This window comes from Penaeus vannamei, chromosome 34, assembly GCF_042767895.1.
Source record: "Penaeus vannamei isolate JL-2024 chromosome 34, ASM4276789v1, whole genome shotgun sequence".
NCBI lineage: Eukaryota > Metazoa > Arthropoda > Malacostraca > Decapoda > Penaeidae > Penaeus > Penaeus vannamei.
The window spans coordinates 7,233,054-7,240,553 of NC_091582.1; the positions used below are offsets into that span (position 1 = coordinate 7,233,054).

General features: G+C 32.7%; 1 protein-coding gene across 1 annotated transcript in view; it reads left to right on the forward strand.

The window, feature by feature from the left end:
* The window catches only part of LOC113827479 (uncharacterized), a 7,639-nt gene extending 7,078 nt beyond the window's left edge, over positions 1-561 (forward strand). Inside the window, exon 4 of the mRNA XM_070145516.1 lies at positions 1-561. This exon is cut by the window's left edge and continues 1,674 nt beyond it. The gene's annotated coding sequence lies outside the window, so the exon portion shown is untranslated.
* The last annotated feature ends 6,939 nt before the right edge of the window (positions 562-7,500 follow it).

Below are 7,500 nucleotides of genomic sequence, written 5' to 3' on the forward strand. Positions count from 1 at the left end.
ACCATGCTTTTCCCAACCAAATATTCAATTTATTAAATACTAATCCTGAGTGAAAAAAGGTCAGTAATGTATCTTCATAATAGGTATTCTGGTTATTACCAACATACTAAAAGTAAAACCCTAGTTAATCTTTAGATTTTTCTCTGCAGAATAAAATCATGAAATGAGGAACAATATATTCATAATAATTCAGTTAAGATAGAGCATTTGTGGAAACTTTTTACGGCAAATATTTAGGTTAATTAATTATACTTTTCAGTTTTGTTAACAGGCCAACATCTTCAGAATATTTGGACAATTTCAAATTAAAAATCTAATTTGTGTAGTATAGGTACACAGATATTTGATATGAAAATTCAAGTCCACCAGTGATGGTATTTTTATGTACAGTATGTATAATGGGGTTTAAGGGGTTTAAGGTCAATAATAAAAAAGTACTCAAGCACCAAAGACACATTACCACAAGTCAGGTGTGTTACATATAGTTTTGATATACTTCTTATTCCACTTACACAGATATTACTACAGTTTTATTTGTAAAAAATAAAATTTGTTTCTTGATAAGCTCTTTTATTATCACTTTTTTGATCATGTTTACCATTTTTCCTCTCCAAAGATGGAAACTTCCTATTGAAAATGAACTTGGATTTCTTTTGAATAATAATATTCTGTTATTTATTTTTTTTCTACTTCAGCTAACAGGTGAACAATGTAAAATAATAGTTGGATTATTAAATAAAATACAAAGGTTTTAATAATATTTTACTTCCATATCTCATTACTGTACATGAAATTATCTACAATATTCACAAAAAAGCATTGCAATACATTGTTAATACTGCTTTTAAATACTTAAATCCCTCCCACATCCCTTTTAGTATTACATTTTCAAATGGTATTTTTAAGAGTTTCATGCCAATTACATTTTTTGCTTTCTTTAATCTATGCAAAAAAAATTCACTGATTTTTCTACATTACTGGAAACAGTACAGATGTACATGACAAGATAATTATACTTTCAATATCCCGCATTTAACATGGTACAAAATGCACTCCCATCAGAAAACAAGAGAGAGCAACCATAGTGAAAGTGACATGTGCGAACTCTCATGAGACTCAAGCCTCAGTCTATCCAAGTCATTGAGGAGTATCATTGAGTACATACAGCCAACACCTGTCTTAACATTTTTATATAACCATGTCCAATACTGCTGCTATTAAGAACAAATTACTTTAAAATTCAATGGAATACAGACTTACAAGACTTAAAAAATGGTCTTCCCTCCAAATGCAGTATACAATTCATGTGTCATCTGCATACCAATATATAGACAAGACCTCCTCTGAAGACTTCAACAAATTTCTTCATCAACTGGGTTCTAAAAGAGAAGTCTTTGTAACTGTTATAAAATAGAATAAGTAATTGTATGAAAGTACAATTTCAATATAACAAAAGACGACATAACACAGCAATTTTAACAGATATGATTAAAGTTTGTACCTCATAATGCACCAACAAACAGTGATAAAGACCAAGGTGATAGCCAAATACATATTGGTGGGCAAATCTACATAATGTGTGTATTATATTTATGAAACTTCTCATGCAGAATTGTACAAAGTTATGATTCTGTCACTGAAAGTATGCAATAAGAAATGTTATGCTTATTTTGAGTCTTTGAAGTACATTACAGATTATAATGAAATATCACACAAAAATAAAAATGTAAAGCTTGAAACAATAGGAAAATCAAAAGTAGTTTCCAAATGCAACTGACAACCTATATTGATAATATAATATATATATACATGAATGATTATGGGAGATGCATACTGGAATAAATGATGCATACTTAAGAATGTGCTCTTGTTCTCTGGTTGCTTCATGCAAATATTTTTTTCACTTTGAATCAATAAATACAACTGACACTTTTCATGGCTATCTCTAATAATCACTACTAAGGAAAACTTAAATAACCAACAAAGCTGCAAAATCTGAAGATAATTTCATCTGAGGTTCCCAATCACAAATAAACATATTTCAAGCATTAGCTCACATGTACATGACCTAATACCTACAATGCATGCTAATTTTCATTTCTGAATTAAAAATTGTTCTTTGTTTTGCCTAATGAACATTGTATCATTAAACTTTTAAATAAAATCTCTAAACTTTCATTCAATACAGTGCTTGACAACACTGAAAAGCAAATGCCTTTAAGGTATCTCAAATATCTACTCTTGTTGGTCCCTTCCATACTCAAGTACATCACTCTCTTATGAAGTGTATGTAATTTAGTTGATCCAAGAAAGAGACAATAGAGATTTTCCTTACTGTATTTGGGAATGTACACAATACTAGGAAAGGTAAACTATCTACTCCTGTCTACTTATTTTAATAATTCAAGACAGGTTTTCTTTTAAAAATGAACTAATAAAATTAAGTCCATTTATATACAACAGATAATTAGCCTCATGGTAAATAAAAAATTTGGATTTCAAAAAACATTAACAATGCCAATTAGATGGAAGTCCTGCTTTAAAAGTGCAAACCATAAAATAAGATATATCCTTGCACTCCTGCACTTACAATTAATCTCTGGGTTTAATGATACATATTTTACTTCGTGTTTAATTTTTTTGGTCTACTGTAATAACTACTAATACTTTTTAATCACTTGCAACAATAGGTAGAGGGAATTACACTGCACTAAAAATAATGTTGCAAGTGATCAAATTAACTATAATCTGAACATCCATTTTATAGTACAAAAACTACCTACAGTGTATTCAACCTTCAAAATCTGAAAGCACGATGCTTGTTGTCCCACCCCAAGTCAAGCTACTTATGACTAATACTTGCAAAGGAGAAGCTCCAGTACATGTAGATTAAGTTATAAATAGCTTTCTTTTTTTAAAAAATCTAATTATTTCTAGTAATGTATGCTTCTAATAAATACATGAGACTAGATATGTAAGCATGGTTTGCCTTCTCCTGGCTCTCTAGTAAGGAATTCTACCAATGTATGTTTGTCTTGACTACTGTTTTGTCTTTATCAGGAAAGAGATGTTGAAGTAGAGTAAAAGCTGTACACTAAGGGGACAACTACAAAAAAGATAACAAATAGTAGATGAATACCTTACAGCTCCTAGCAACATGGACCATATGGCACTAAAAAGATAATGGTGGAACTGATAAAGCTCTCAATATTTTGCAGAATTATACAATTTTTTTTTCATAGAGAAAACTAAGACAGTATACAATTTTAAACATTTTGTCCTACAAGTTTGAATATTATTACTTTTTAGTTTTGATTAAATATCCCTATTCCATTCCAGATTAGTATTAGTACAGAGATATCATCAAGTCTTTAACCCACTGACACTAGATTGCACTGTTGGGTGTTTCACAAAAATAATTCCTACTGGCTTCGGTGATTACTTCATGTTATTTGGCAATGTAAATGCTGGATTATAATGATGATGATAATTTTTAAAACTACCTTCAAAAACTGCATTTTACAAGAACATGATAGTTTTATGCATGCAACCATCATTTGATGTTTATGCTATAATATTAACTTCTCCTGCTTACACTACAGGGTGCACAGCAGGACAATCATTTTAGCTCTCTTTCTCACCTTAACCATAGTTCCTCCTCAGCTTTCTAACTGGTACATTTCCACTACTTGTGTTGCTGCTCTCACCCTAGACTGCAGCCAACAGCTTTTCACCACCTAACGGATCTGTCAGTCCCTATGCTCCAATGCATCATTTCTATGAACTGTTCTCTAGTGAGGACATTGATAATATTATGATTGTGCCACAGAGACAACAGGATAATCCTACTGTAACCAATGAGGACTTGTTGACAGAAGAAAGCAGCAGTGAGAAATCTGAATTCAAGTTTGACTTTGATGCAGTTGGAGATCCACTTCATCAGACAGTCAATCACTCCACTCAGTTACTCACAAAGTCAGTTGGTCACTCACTCACTCACTCTATTGTGGTGTGGTATGGCGTATGTGTATGCGTGTGCATATGCATATTCGTGTGCATGTGCACGTGCACGTGCATATGCGTGTGTATGCATGTGCACATGTATGTATATGCCTCTTTCTGTGTGTGCGTGTGCGTGTGTGTGTGCGTGTGCGTGTGCGTGTGCGTGTGCGTGTGTGTGTGGTGTGTGCGTGCATGCGTGCATGTGCGTGTGTGTGTGTGCATTCATGTGCATGTACATTTGTGAGTGCGTGTGTGTGTGCGCATAAGCATGTGTGCATAAGCATGTGCATTCAGAAATGGTGGATCTCCATCTGTTGCTCAAGGAGGCTAATCAATGGCTTCTTCCTCTTAATTTTTTCCTTTTTTCTACATATTTATTTATGAAGAATATAAAAACAGTATCAGATCAATCTTTTTGGTATGAACATACTCAGCTAGGGCAAACTGAAGAGGATATTCTTGTAGAGGGCAAAATGTTGAAGTCATCGCTATAAGAAATGATCTGTAGACATTAACAATAATGGCACAACTAAAGGAAAGTATTGCAGAAAGAGCCCTCGATCAAATCTCCCCTTGAGCAATACCCGAAGGGAACGCACAGTCGTAGCAACTTAAAATGTTGAATAAAGTTTGTGAAGTGGAGTTGGGGATTTAGTCTCTGGCAAGTGTGTCTGTACTGTAAAGAATTAACCACTATCATTTTTCTGTTTTGAACAAAATTATGGAAATATAGTAAACCCCTAATTTTTTTTCTTTTCACACAAACCTACAGTCTTAATAGACAGATAACTCAATTATACAATTTCTTCAATGAGGTTCTATGAATCAACAAAAATATATATATGATTGCAAAAATAGCTTTTATACATGGCTATAAATGATAAGATGCAAAATCATATGTAAGAGTTGAAGCACCAACAAAAGAAACACAGAAATAAAGAAGAGTAAATGGCTATATGACCAACCATGCATGATGCAAGCAGTCAGCAGAGGCACAGCAGCCTGCAAGAATTATTGCATCCCTGGAATACAGTCCACCAAGGGCTACAGACAGCTCGGCATCATTGGGTAAAAAACATGATTTATGATTTATCTTTTACAAACACTACAGTTACTAAACTCAACATATGTATGGTGTAGACCAGTGATAATTTCTACATTTTCTTTATTTTAGTTTCCCACACAAGATTTCCAACAACAACACAACTTTATGTTGATCATATTTCTGAAAGCAACAGAAGTTGTGGTGTATGACCATGTCAAAGATGATATCTGAAGGGAAATATCATATATATGTATATAAATCTACACAACAATTTAAGGTATTTCACTTTTGGCTCAATAAATATCACAATGTCCCCTTACTTATACAACAGTTACTGCTTAAAGGAAATATATAACTCACCAAAGACATGTGAGGCATAAAGCTCTTTCTACTAATTTGTACAAAAAAGCAGGGACCTGCATTTTTTTTTTTTTTTTTTTTTTTTTTTTTGATCTTGTATATTAAAGCATCAAGTATTATGCCTATGCAATAAGTATATATATACATTATCTAATAAGCTACTGACCTTAAATAGTAAATAATTATTGAATTGCACTAACCCTGTATAATAAATGCTAACAAATCTTTGCAATAGCTGAAAAATTTTGTTTATGGATCAGTCAATGCAAATGATAACAATAAAGATAAACCAAAAATAATTTAGATTTTACACAATACTTCACATTTTAGCACATTATTTAAATTTCCTCAAAAGTTAACAAAAAACACTTCACCAACTTTTTGAACATGACCAAGTTTCAATCATTATAAATAGGCTTCCTGCATTCCACTGTATCCTTTTATAAACCCTTGGATAAAGCATGTGCTATTTTCATTACCTTCCAATTCAAATTACCAAATATGCAGCCATTCCCTTTTAAAATGTGAACCATCATAACTGTTTAGCATACATTGTGACCATCAATGTAGATATAAGCTTCTGTTTAAATTGTGAAAATTCAAATGTGAGCTCACTTTTTTTAATGCTAGAGTCTATTACACTGCATTTTGTGACTGGATATATTTATGATTTCTACAGTAGTTCTGATAAGAGCAAAAGTCATTTATCAAAGATAAATAAATAGAAAAGTATTTGAAAAACTATCTCAGAATGCCAAAATGTGACAAAAAATAGCTGAACCTGTTATATGTTTGAATATAACATCATTTACAGATATTCACCCTTAAGACATAGCATTGTAAACCTAGCAACATGGTGTTTTAAAATGCCTAGTACATTACAACTCTCTTCTGAGTCAAACTTTTCAGCACCAACCCCCATTCACAATGGAAATGTCTTTTTGGCTAGTGGCCACACAGACGGGATTGTTGGCGCTGATCGGCAGCTCCTCTGTTTGCAACTGGCTCGTTCATTAGTTTGCGGACGTTAGGCACCTAAAAGCTTTTATTTTGTCATAATTTTAAAACTTTTAAAAAGTGAAGGTTAAACCTTACGATTGTTGCCGTTACTAGAGGCGATAAACAATTTCCGTCTGATAAGCCTATAGTGCGGGACAGGCGAGCTATGGTGCCAAACGTCTTTAGGTCCATAATTTGCCATGGCAAGGATGGATGCCAATGTGTTGGATGGGTTAAAGGCTGTTAAAGATTGCCAGCTTAAGAAAAGAGAAAATGAAAAGATAAAGATTTTTAAAAATCAACAAATGCTTCATACAAGTTATTTACAGACATATATAAAGGATATTTACATCAGTACTAACTGCCATGTCAAATACAAACAAAAAGATGATTTTTCTCTTACAAATATATTAAAAATCTTAATTGCAAAAGATTTAATTTCTATACACATCATACTTTACTTTCAAGTTTCTCTTTGCCAATTTCATGTTGGAGATTTAGTTACAGTGATATCAAACAGCTCCCAATGGCAGGGCTAGCTCATAGACATGTGTGCTAAAGCACCTTCACAATGCCAAACAGATTTACAAACACATTTCCAATTGTCTATAAACAAATATCATAGTACAGACTATCTATGTATATACACAAACACATGTATATAGGTTTCTCTCATGCTGATCCAACTGACAGGCTAATTGTCAAAAGAAAGAGCCCTAAGTTAAAGGTAATTTGCAAAACTTTGTCTGTGTTCATGGCTGAAGCAAACTGGTTTGATATAAAGATAGAAGATGAAAAGGGAACCTGCAAGGAAATTCACCTAGTCTTGGAATAGAAGAAAGGTCAAGGATGCTCTCATGGACACTGACATGCATGCATGCACACAATGCAGATATAAATATGCATACATTCATGCATTCATAAGACATACACCCATAAACACACGTGTATGCAAAGGTGTATATGTACACATTTATAAATGCATAAATGCATATGCACATATGCTTTATTTCCACTTTCATACACCTTTTTCTGAATTCCAAAGACTAACCAAAGTACCTAAAACAAATTCTCTCTTTAAGCAGTTTTGAATA